Source organism: Bos taurus, chromosome 13 (assembly GCF_002263795.3).
Source record: "Bos taurus isolate L1 Dominette 01449 registration number 42190680 breed Hereford chromosome 13, ARS-UCD2.0, whole genome shotgun sequence".
Lineage (NCBI taxonomy): Eukaryota > Metazoa > Chordata > Mammalia > Artiodactyla > Bovidae > Bos > Bos taurus.
This window is the reverse complement of record NC_037340.1, coordinates 2,404,883-2,417,832: the sequence shown is the minus strand read 5'-3', so window position 1 is coordinate 2,417,832 and position 12,950 is coordinate 2,404,883. Positions and strand designations below refer to the sequence as shown.

Here is a 12,950-nt window from a genome sequence, read left to right as displayed (position 1 = left end):
GATTGCCTGTTGGAAAATTAGCCACATACTGGTTGGTATGAGATCTGTATTCCCATGATGCCCATCCTGCAGGGGCTCCCATAAATTTGCCTAAAAACTAGCCAGGAAGAGAAGACAGCCACAGGCCATCAGATAAGGTCAACACAAATCACACTGTCACTACACTGAGCATGAGGGACCTTTACTACAAAAACAAAGCCAAAAAAACACTGAAAATGTTTCTGACAGAGGTGAACAGAGCCATAAGAATTAGATGTATTTTTTTAAAATAGTATGTTTAAAAGGTGGAAAGGAGAATGCAAGAACAGGAGTAGATGAAAAACTTTCACTGATTCTAAGGTGCATTTCCCCCACGTTGGAATATATCTAATATGGCAAAGTATTCTTTATTTTATTTTTTATTAATATTATTTTATTATTATTTTTTAAATATAAATCTGTTCATTTTAATTGGAGGCCAACCACCCTACAATATGGTATTGGTTCTGCCATACATCAACATGAATCCGCCACGGGTGTACACGTGTTCCCCATCCTGAACCCCCCTCCCACCTCCCTCCCCGTACCATCCCTCTGGGTCGTCTCAGTGCACCAGCCCCAAGCATCCAGTATCATGCATCGAACCTGGACTGGCGATTCATTTCATATATGATATTATACACGTTTCAATGCCATTCCCCCAAATCATCCCACCCTCTCCCTCTCCCACAGAGTCCAAAAGACTGTGCTATACATCTGTGTCTCTTTTGCCCTCTCACATACAGGGTTACCGTTCAATGGCATTTTATAATGCACTAGAAGCAGTTTTCTTTCTTTTAGAACAGCAGTGCCTTTCAATCGGCAGTATCTTAGGTTCAGAAATTTGGATGACTTTATGCAAGGTGCCATTCCAGGGAGTGGATGAAGGAAAGGGAAAGCAGTCAGACACCTTCCTCTTCTGGAACTGATATTCTGGTGATGGGCTATTCTGGAGGCAGATGATTTTTTCCTAAAGTAGGTTATCTAGGCTTTGGGCAGGAAAAAAAGGATCTGAGAAACTGAAAGAGGTCTCAAAATAATCTAGGCTAGTGTATTCACTTATATCTAAAATAAACAGATTCACAGATATGATTTGATGTGTCTGAGGTCACAGAGTCAGAATATGAACCTAGATTCTCAGGCTTCTTAGACTAAAGCTCTTAATGTGACACTGGATTTCTGTGACCAACAACAGTCTGTGACCAAGATTTTGAAACCTCTGACCATCACTATTGAATTTCAATTTTATAGCTAGTTTAACCTGCCCAGCCAGATAAAAACTACTTGAATTTCAAGGGGGTATATTCCACAGAAGTGGCTGAGACTTAATAACTGCTTTAAAAGGGTTGTACAACTAAAGGTTGGCATCTCTTGATGGTGCTAACACCAACAACCGCACACAATGTTGGTATTCCCTGCTTCTCATCTGGTCACATCTCTAGGGTTTTCTATGTATAATACAAGGGATTTGTATTAATTTTGTATCCTGCAACTCTACTCAATTCATTGATCAGCTCTAGTAATTTTCTGGTGGTATCTTTAGGGTTTCCTATGTATAATCCTGCTCATCTGAATCTATGTCCAGCCTAATAACTGGACACACATATTCACTGACTGAGAGCCTTTTTTATTTTCCAAAGCTTTCAGGCAGGTCTGCACTCTTGAACTGTGCTTGGTTTTCTGTTCAAGTATTTAAATTAGAGACTCCTCATTCATGTGTAGTAGGATTATACTGTGATAGAGGGTAATTACAGCCAACTGGTTGACCATAACTAAACTCAAGTATGACTGAGGGGACATAAGACTCATATGTAGCGGGGATAGCAGACATCTTTACCGTTAGAGAGAAACTCAGGTACGTATGAATTAACACATTTCTGTCAGAGCAACTAAAACTTTACCACAAACTTTTCTGGAATAACATGGGAGTTACTAGAGGCAAATTTATTTTGTCTCTAGGAATGATGAGCATCTGTATAAAAGTTGGGAAAGTAGCCTTAAGGATGATAAGTGGATCATACTGACCCCTCATTTTAGATGAATGTGTGTATGTTCAAGAAACTTCACATCTCTGACTCATATCATTTATATTGTTTTTCCTTTTTTAAAGACAAACAATGATTTTGCATATTCTGTTCTTTATATTTCTATACATTAGAAGGACAATGTTGTGAGGTACCAAAGGACTTGACCCTGGAGTCAAGGCAATTTGAGATTGAGTCTTAGTGTCATTGCCAACCAGCGGTGGCACCACATGTAACATATGTTATTTATCTAAGCTTCAGTTTCTTCTTCTGAAAAAGGAATGTAATAACTGTTTCATTAGGCTGCATAAAGATTAGAGAAGGCACTGACATAAAGCACTCGATCACAGTTGGTACAACAATTGTAGTTGTTGTTATCATTAATATTATTATTATTTTTCTTAGTGTATTTCATTATTATATAGCTTTACTGGATTATTATCTAGTAACATGTTTTTGATTATCATCTATGAAAGTTAACCTAAAGTTAAGGGTCAGTTTTTATATAATATTCAGACTTTCAAGGCTTAAAAGTACTTTATTGATCTTTTAAATATTTTTATTGGAGTATAATTGATTTACAATGTTGTGTTAGTTTCAAGTGTACAGTGAAGAGATTCAGTTATACACATACATTTATCCAATTTTTTTCCATTTCTTTTCTCATATAGGTTATTAATAATACTGACTAGAGTTTCCTGTGCTATACAGTAGGTGCCTGTTAGTTATCTATTTTATATGTAGTTGTGTGCTGACAAACAGATTCGAGGGATTAGATCTGGTAGGCAGAGTACCTGAAGAACTATGGTGGAGGTTCATGATATCGTACAGGAGGCAGTGATCAAGACCATCCCCAAGAAAAAAGAAATGAAAAAAGGCAAAATGGTTGTCTAAGGAGGCCCTACAAATAGCTGAGAAAAGGAGAAGTGAAAAGCAAAGGAGAAAAGGAAAGATATACCCATTTGAATGTGGAGTTCCAAAGAATAGCAAGGAGAGATAAGAAAGCCTTCTTCAGTGATCATTGCAACAAATAGAGGAAAACAATAGAATGCAAAAGACTAGTTTTGTGCTGGCAAGATGGTAGGGTAGAAGGATGTGGGCACTTATCTTTTATGAGAACTCCAAAATAACAACTCGCTGCTGAACAAGCATCTACAGGAGAATGTTGGATCTGACCAAAAAAAGATACCCCACGTCCAAGGGCAAAGGAGAAGCCCCAGTAAGATTGTAGGAGGGGTGAAACAGCATTTAGAAACAAACCCCATACCTGCCAGAGATGCTCAGAGGGTTCAAACAAAACCTTGTGTGCACCAGGACCCAGAGACCCCACAGAGACTGACCAGACCTGCTTGAGTCTCCTGCACAGGTACGAGTCAGCAGTGGCCTGCTGCAGGGGCTCTGGGTGCAGCTACCTGGTCACACAGCCTGTGGCATAAGCCCTCTTGGAGGAGGTCGCCATTAACCCCACCATAGAGCAGCAGAGCAGACAACCCACAAACTGCAAAACAATTATACCAAAGAAATCCTTGCGCTGTTAAGAAAGTTCTAGGACCCACAACAGATGTCCCAACCTGGGGATCTGGCAAAGGGACTGAGAAATCCCAGATAATTTGACTTTGGAGGCCAGTGGGATTTGATTATAGAACTTACACAGGACTGGGGAAACAGACCTTTGGAGGGCACAAACAAAACCTTGTGGGCACCAGGATCCAGGAGAAAGGAGCAGTAACTCCACAAGAGACTGACCCAGACTTGCCTGTGAGTGTCCAGGAGGCTCCAGTGGAGGCAGTGGGGTGGCGGTGGCCTGCTGCAGGGTCGGGGGCACTGTGTACGGCCGTGCATGTGTGGGACCTTTTGAAGGAGGCTGCCATTATCTTCATTACCTCCACCATAGTTTGGTCTCAGGTCAAAAAACAAGGACGGAAGAGGGCCTCGCCCATCAACAGAAAATTGGATTAAAGAATTACTGAGCATGGCCCCACCCATCAGAACAAGACCCAGTTTTCCCCACAGTCAGTCTCTCCCATCAAGAAAATTCCATAAGCCTCTTATCCTTATCCCTCAGAGGGCAGACAGATTGAAAACTACAATCACAGAAAACTAATCAAACTGATCACATGGACCACAGCCTTGTCTAACTCAATGAAACTATAAGCCATGCCCTGTCAGATCAGTTCAGTCGCTCAGTCGTGTCCAACTCTGTGCAACCCCATGAATCGCAGCACACCAGGCCTCCCTGTCCATCACCAACTCCCGGAGTTCACTCAGACTTACGTCCATCGAGTCAGTGATGCCATCCAACCATCTCATCCTCTGTCGTCCCCTTCTCCTCCTGCCCCCAATCCCTCCCAGCATCAGAGTCTTTTCCAATGAGTCAACTCTTCGCATGAGGTGGCCAAAGTACTGGAGTTTCAGCTTTAGCATCATTCCTTCCAAAGAAATCCTAGGGCTGATCTCCTTCAGAATGGACTGGTTGGATCTCCTTGCAGTCCAAGGGACTCTCAAGAGTCTTCTCCAACACCACAGTTCAAAAGCATCAATTCTTCGGCTCTCAGCCTTCTTCACAGTCCAACTCTCACATCCATACATGACCACAGGAAAAACCATAGCCTTGACTAGACGAACCTTTGTTGGCAAAGCAATGTCTCTGCTTTTGAATATGCTATCTAGGTTGGTCATAACTTTCCTTCCAAGGAGTAAGCGTCTTTTAATTTCATGGCTGCAGTTACCATCTGTAGTGATTTTGGAGCCCAGAAAAATAAAGTCTGACAGTTTCCACTGTTTCCCCATCTATTTGCCATGAAGTGATGGGACCGGATGCCATGATCTTCGTTTTCTGAATGTTGAGCTTTAAGCCAACTTTTTCACTCTCCACTTTCATTTTCATCAAGAGGCTTTGAGTTCCTCTTCACTTTCTGCCATAAGGGTGGTGTCATCTGCATGTCTGAGGTTACTGATATTTCTCCAGGCAATCTTGATGCCAGCTTGTGTTTCTTCCAGTCCAGCATTTCTCATGATGTACTCTGCATATAAGTTAAATAAGCAGGGTGACAATATACAGCCTTGAGGTACTCCTTTTCCTATTTGGAACCAGTCTGTTGTTCCATGTCCAGTTCTAACTGTTGCTTCCTGACCTGCATACAGATTTCTCAAGAGGCAGGTCAGGTGGTCTGGTATTCCCATCTCTTTCAGAATTTTCCACAGTTGATTGTGATCCACACAGTCAAAGGCTTTGGCATAGTCAATAAAGCAGAAATAGATGTTTTTCTGGAACTCTCTTGCTTTTTCCATGATCCAGCGGATGTTGGCAATTTGATCTCTGGTTCCTCTGCTTCTCTAAAACCAGCTTGAACTTCAGGAAGTTCATGGTTCACATATTGCTGAAGCCTGGCTTGGAGAATTTTGAGCATTACTTTACTAGCATGTGAGATGAGTGCAATTGTGCGGTAGTTTGAGCATTCTTTGGCATTGCCTTTCTTTGGGATTGGAATGAAAACTGACTTTTTCCAGTCCTGTGGCCACTGCTGGGTTTTCCAAATTTGCTGGCATATTGAGTGCAGCACTTTCACAGCATCATCTTTCAGGATTTGGAATAGCTCAACTGGAATTCCATCACCTCCACTACCTTTGTTAGTAGTGATGCTTTCTAAGGCCCACTTGACTTCACATTCCAGGATGTCTGGCTCTAGGTCAGTGATCACACCATCATGATTATCTGGGTCGTGAAGATCTTTTTTGTACAGTTCTTCTGTGTATTCTTGCCATCTCTTCTTAATATCTTCTGCTTCTGTTAGGTCCATACCATTTCTGTCCTTTATCGAGCCCATCTTTGCAAGAAATGTTCCTTTGGTATCTCTGATTTTCTTGAAGATATCCCTAGTCTTTCCCATTCTGTTGTTTTCCTCTATTTCTTTGCACTGATCGCTGAAGAAGGCTTTCTTATCTCTTCTTGCTATTCTTTGGAACTCTGCATTCAGATGTTTATATCTTTCCTTTTCTCCTTTGCTTTTCGCTTCTCTTCTTTTCACAGAAATTTGTAAGGCCTCCCCAGACAGCCATTTTGCTTTTTTGCATTTCTTTTCCATGGGAATGGTCTTGATCCCTGTCTCCTGTACAATGTCACGAACCTCATTCCATAGTTCATCAGGCACTCTATCTATCAGATCTAGGCCCTTAAATCTATTTCTCACTTTCACTGTATAATCATATGGGATTTGATTTAGGTCATACCTGAATGGTCTAGTGGTTTTCCCTACTTTCTTCAATTTAAGTCTGAATTTGGCAATATAAGGAGTTCATGATCTGAGCCACAGTCAGCTCCTGGTCTTGTTTTTACTGACTGTATAGAGCTTCTCCATCTTTGGCTGCAAAGAATATAATCAATCTGATTTCGGTGTTGACCATCTGGTGATGTCCATGTATAGAGTCTTCTCTTGTGTTGTTGGAAGAGGGTGTTTGTTATGACCAGTGCATTTTCTTGGCAAAACTCTATTAGCCTTTGACCTGCTTCATTCCGTATTCCAAGGCCAAATTTGCCTGTTACTCCAGGTGTTTCTTGACTTCCTACTTTTGCATTCCAGTCCCCTATAATGAAAAGGACATCTTTTTTGGGTGTTAGTTCTAGAAGGTCTTGTAGGTCTTCATAGAACCATTCAACTTCAGCTTCTTCAGCATTACTGGTTGGGGTGTAGACTTGGATTATTGTGATATTGAATGGTTTGCCCTGGAAACGAACAGAGATCATTCTGTCGTTTTTGAGATTGCATCCAAGTACTGCATTTTGGACTCTTTTGTTGACCATGATGGCCACTCCATTTCTTCTGAGGGATTCCTGCCTGCAGTAGTAGATATAATGGTCATCTGAATTAAATTGACCCATTCCAGTCCATTTCAGTTCGCTGATTCCTAGAATGTCGACATTCACTCTTGCCATCTCTCGTTTGACCACTTCCAATTTGCCTTGATTCATGGACCTGACATTCCAGGTTCCTATGCAATATTGCTCTTTACAGTATCAGACCTTGCTTCTATCACCAGTCACATCCACAGCTGGGTATACTTTTTGCTTTGGCTCCATCCCTTCATTCTTTCTGGAGTTGTTTCTCCACTGATCTCCAGTAGCACACTGGGCACCTACTGACCTGTGGAGTTTCTCTTTCAGTACTCAACTCCATGTCCAAGGAGCCGTGGCTGCACGTGCACAGGAGGGCCTAGAGGAGCTATCCCACGTTGAAGGTCAGGAAGGGCGGCGGTGAGGAGATACTCCTCGTCCAAGGTAAGGAGCGATGGCTGCACTTTGCTGGAGCAGCCGTGAAGAGATACCACACGCCCAAGGCAAGAGAAACCCAAGTAAGATGGTAGGTGTTGCAAGAGGGCATCAGAGGGCAAACACACTGAAACCATACTCACAGAAAACTAGTCAATCTAATCACACTAGGACCACAGCCTTGACTACCTCAATGAAACTAAGCCATGCCCGTGGGGCAACCCAAGACAGGCGGGTCATGGTGGAGAGATCTGACAGGATGTGGCCCACTGGAGAAGGGAATGACAAACCACTTCAGTATTCTTGCCTTGAGAACCCCATGAACAGTATGAAAAGGCCATGCCTTGTAGGGCCACCCAAAACGGATGAGTCATGGTGGAGAGTTCTGACAAAACGTGGTCCACTGGAGAAAAGAATGCCAAGCCACTTCAGTATTCTTGCCTTGAGAACCCCAAGAACACTATGAAAAGGCAGAATGATAGGACACTGAAAGATGAACTCCCCAGGTCGGTAGGTGCCCAATATGCTACTGGAGAAAAGTGGAGAAATAACACCAGAAAGAATGAAGAGACAAAGCCAAAGAGAAAACAGTGCACAGTTATGGATGTGGCTGGTGATGGAAGTAAAGTCCAATGCTGTAAAGAGCAATATTGCATAGGAACCTGGAATCTTAGGTTCATGGATCAAGGCAAATTGGGAGTGGTCAAACAGGAGATGTCAAGAGTGAACGTCGACATTCATTTACAAATTAGTGAACTAAAATGGAAGGGAATTTTTAATTTAATTTTAATTTAATTCAGATGATGATTATATCTATTGCTGTGGGCAAGAATCCCTTAGAAGAAATGGAGTAGCCCTCATAGTCAACAAAAGAGTCCAAAATGCCAGTACTTGGATGCATCTCAAAAATGACAGAGTGATCTCTGTTTGTTTCCAAGGCAAGCCATTCAATATCACGGTAATCCAAGTCTATGCCCCGATTACTAATGCTGAAGAAGTTGAAGCTGAATGGTTCTATGAAGACCTACAAGACATTCTAGAACTAACTCCTCCAAAAGATCTCCTTTTCATTATAGGGGACTGGAATGCAAAAGTAGGAAGTCAAGAGATACCTGGAGTAACAGGCAAATTTGGCCTTGGAGTACAGAAAGAAGCAGGGCAAAGGCTAACACAGTTTTGCCAAGAGAACGCACTGGTCATAGCAAACACCCTCTTCCAACAACACAAGAGAAGACTAGACCATGCACGTTACCAGACAGTCAATATCAAAATCAGATTGACTATATTCTTTGCAACCAAAGATGGAGAAGCTCTATACAGTAAGCAAAAACAAGATCAGGAGGTGACTGGCTCAGATCATGAACTCCTTATTGCCAAATTCAGACTTAAATGGAAGAAAGTAGGGAAAACCACTAGACCATTCAGGTATGACCTAAATCAAATCCCTTATGATTATACAGTAGAAGTGACAAAAAGATTAAAGGGATTAGATCTGATAGCGTGCTTGAAGAACTATGGATGGAGGTTTGTGACACTGTATAGGAGGCAGTGATCAAAACCATTCCCAAGAAAGTGAAGTCACTCAGTCATGTCCAACTCTGGAGATGGACATAAACGGCAGCCCACGAGGTTCCCTTGTCCCTGGGGTTCTCCAGGCAAGAATACTGGAGTAAGTTGCCATTTCCTTCTCCAATGCATGAAAGTGAAAAGTGAAAGTGAAGTCACTCAGTTGTGTCGGACTCTTAGAGACCTCACGGACTGCAGACTACCAGGCTCCTCCATCCATGGGATTTTCCAGGCAAGAGTACTGGAGTTGGGTGCCATTCCCAAGAAAAGGAAATACAAAAAAGGCAAAATGCTTGTCTGAGCAGGTGTTAAAAATAGCTGAGAAAAGAAGAGAAGCTAAAGGCAAAGGAAAAAAGGAAAAGTATACTCGTTTGATTGCAGAGTTCCAAAGAATAGCAAGGAGAGATAAGAAAGCATTCCTCAGCAATCAATGCAAAGAAATAGAGGAAAACAATAGAATGGGAGAAACTAGAGATCTCTTCAAGAAAATTAGAGATACCAAAGGAACATTTCAAGCAAAGATGGGCAAAATAAAGGACAGAAATGGTATGGACCTAACAGAAGCAGAAGATATTAAGAAGAGGGGCAAGAATACACAGAAGAGCTTTACAAAAAAGATCTTCATGACCCAGACAACCATGATGGTGTGATCACTCACCTAGAGCCAGACATACTAGAATGCAACGTCAAGTGGGCTTTAGGAAGCATCACTGTGAACAAAGCTAGTGGAGGTGATGGAATTCCAGTTGAGCTATTTCAGATCCTAAAAGATGATGCTGTGAAAATGTTGCACTCAATATGCCAGCAAATTTGGAAAACACAGCAGTGGCCACAGGACTGAAAATGTCAGTTTTCTTTCTTTCTTTTTTTTTGTTTTTTACTGAAAAATCTTTCTATTTATTCATTTATTTTTTAATATAAATTTATTTGTTTTAATTGGAGGCTAATTACTTTACAATATTGTATTGGTTTTGCCATACATCAACATGAATCTGCCACGGGTGTACATGTGTTCCCCATCCTGAAACACCCTCTCACTCCCCTCCCCGTACCATCCCTCTGGGTCATCCCAGTGCACCAGCCCCAAGCACCCTATATCATGCATTGAACGTGGACTTGTGATTCATTTCATATATGATATTATACATGTTTCAATGCCATTCTCCCAAATCATCCCACCCTCTCCCTCTCCCACAGAGTCCAAAAGACTGTTCTATACATCTGTGTCTCTTTTGCTGTCTTGCATACAGGGTTATCATTACCATCTTTCTAAATTCCATATATATGCATTAGTATACTGTATTGGTGTTTTTCTTTCTGGCTTACTTCACTGTATAATAGGCTCCAGTTTCATCCATCTCATTAGAACTGATTCAAATGTATTCTTTTTAATGGCTGAGTAATACTCCATTGTGTATATGTACCACAGCTTTCTTACCCATTCGTCTGCTAATGGGCATCTAGGTTGCTTCCATGTCCTGGCTATTATAAACAGTGCTGTGATGAACATTGGGGTACACATGTTTCTTTCAATTCTGGTTTCCTCGGTGTGTATGCCCAGTAGTGGGATTGCTTGGTTGCATGGCAGTTCTATTTCCAGTTTTTTAAGGAATCTCCACACTGTTCTCCATAGTGGCTGTACTAGTTTGCATTCCCACCAACAGTGTAAGAGGGTTCTCTTTCCTCTCCAGCATTTATTGCTTGTAGACTTTTGGATTGCAGCCATTCTGACTGGTGTGAAATGGTACCTCATTGTGGTTTTGATTTGCATTTCTTTGATAATGAGTGATGTTGAGCATCTTTTCATGTGTTTGTTAGCCATCTGTATGTCTTCTTTGGAGAAATGTCTGTTTAGTTCTTTGGCCCATTTTTTGATTGGGTCGTTTATTTTTCTGGAGTTGAGCTGCAGGAGTTGCTTGTATATTTTTGAGATTAGTACTTTGTCAGTTGCTTCATTTGCTAATATTTTCTCCCATTCTGAAGGCTGTCTTTTCACCTTGCTTATAATTTCCTTTGTTGTGCAGAAGCTTTTAATTTTAATTAGGTCCCATTTGTTTATTTTTGCTTTTATTTCCAATATTCTAGGAGGTGGATCATAGAGGATCCTGCTGTGATTTATGTCGGAGAGTGTTTTGCCCATGTTCTCCTCTAGGAGTTTTATAGTATCTGGTCTACATTTAGATCTTTAATCCATTTTGAGTTTATTTTTGTGTATGGTGTTAGAAAGTGTTCTAGTTTCATTCTTTTACAAGTGGTTGACCAGTTTTCCCAGCACCACTTGTTAAAGAGATTGTCTTTTCTCCACTGTGTATTCTTGCCTCCTTTGTCAAAGATAAGGTGTCCATAGGTGTGTGGATTTATCTCTGGGCTTTCTATTTTGCTCCATTGATCTATATTTCTGTCTTTGTGCCAGTACCATACTGTCTTGATGACTGTGGCTTTGTAGTAGAGCCTGAAGTCAGGCAGGTTGATTTCTCCAGTTCCATTCTTCTTTCTCAAGATTGCTTTGGCTATTTGAGGTTTTTTGTATTTCCATACAAGTTGTGAAATTATTTGTTCTAGCTCTGTGAAAAATACCATTGGTAGCTTGATAGGGATTGCATTGAGTCTATAGATTGCTTTGGGTAGTATACTCATTTTCACTATATTGATTCTTCAGATCCATGAACATGGTATATTTCTCCATCTATTGGTGTCCTCTTTGATTTCTTTCATCAGTGTTTTATAGTTTTCTATATATAGGTCTTTAGTTTCTTTAGGTAGATATATTCCTCAGTATTTTATTCTTTTCATTGCAATGGTGAATGGAATTGTTTCCTTAATTTCTCTATTTTCTCATTATTAGTGTATAGGAATGCAAGGGATTTCCGTGTGTTGATTTTATATCCTGCAACTTTACTATATTCACTGATTAGCTCTAGTAATTTTCTGGTGGAGTATTTAGGGTTTTCTATGTAGAGGATCATATCAAAAAGTGAGTTTTACTTCTTCTTTTCCAATTTGGATTCCTTTTATTTCTTTTTCTGCTCTGATTTCTATGGCCAAAACTTCTAAAACTATGTTGAATAGCAGTGGTGAAAGTGGGCACCCTTGTCTTGTTCCTGACTTTAGGGAAATGCTTTCAATTTTTCACCATAATGTTAATTATGTTTGCTGTGGGTTTCTCATATATAGCTTTTATTATGTTGAGGTATGTTCCTTCTATTCCTGATTTCTGGAGGATTTTTACCATAAATGGATGTTGACTTTTGTCAAAGGCTTTCTCTGCATCTATTGAGATAATCGTATGGTTTTTATTTTTCAATTTGTTAATGTGGTGTATTACAGTGATTGATTTGCGGATATTGAAGAATCCTTGCATCCCTGGGATAAAACCCATTTGGTCATGGTGTATGATCTTTTTAATGTGTTGTTGGATTCTGATTGCTAGAATTTTGTTAAGGATTTTTGCATCTGTATTCATCAGTGACATTGGCCTGTAGTTTTCTTTTTTTGTGGCATCTTTGTCAGGTTTTGGTATTAGGGTGATGGTGGCCTCTTTGGAAGTTTACCTTCCTCTGCAATTTTCTGGAAGAGTCTGAGTAGGATAGGTGTTAGCTCTTCTCTAAATTTTTGGTATAATTCAGCTGTGAAGCCATTTGGACCTGGGCTTTTGTTTGCTGGAAGATTTCTGCTTACAGTTTCAATTTCTGTGCTTATGATTGGTCTGTTAAGATTTTCTATTTCTTCCTGGTTCAGTTTTGGAAAGTTGTACTTTTCTAAGAATTTGTCCATTTCTTCCAAGTTTTCCATTTTATTGGCATATAATTGCTGATAGTAGTCTTATGATCCTTTGTATTTCTGTGTTGTCTGTTGTGATCTCTCCATTTTCATATTTAATTTTATTGATTTGATTTTTCTCCCTTTGTTTCTTGATGAGTCTGGCTAATGGTTTGTAAATTTTATTTATCCTTTCAAAGAAAAAGCTTTTGGTTTTGTTGATTTTTGCTATGGTCTCTTTTGTTTCTTTTGCATTTATTTCTGCCCTGATTTTTAAGATTTCTTTCCTTCTACTAACCCTGGGGGTTCTTCATTTC

At 40.4% G+C, this 12,950-nt stretch overlaps 1 protein-coding gene across 16 annotated transcripts in view; it reads right to left on the bottom strand.

The window, feature by feature from the left end:
• PLCB4 (phospholipase C beta 4) overlaps positions 1-12,950 on the bottom strand; it is a 482,400-nt gene that overhangs the window by 85,672 nt on the left and 383,778 nt on the right. The window lies entirely within an intron of this gene.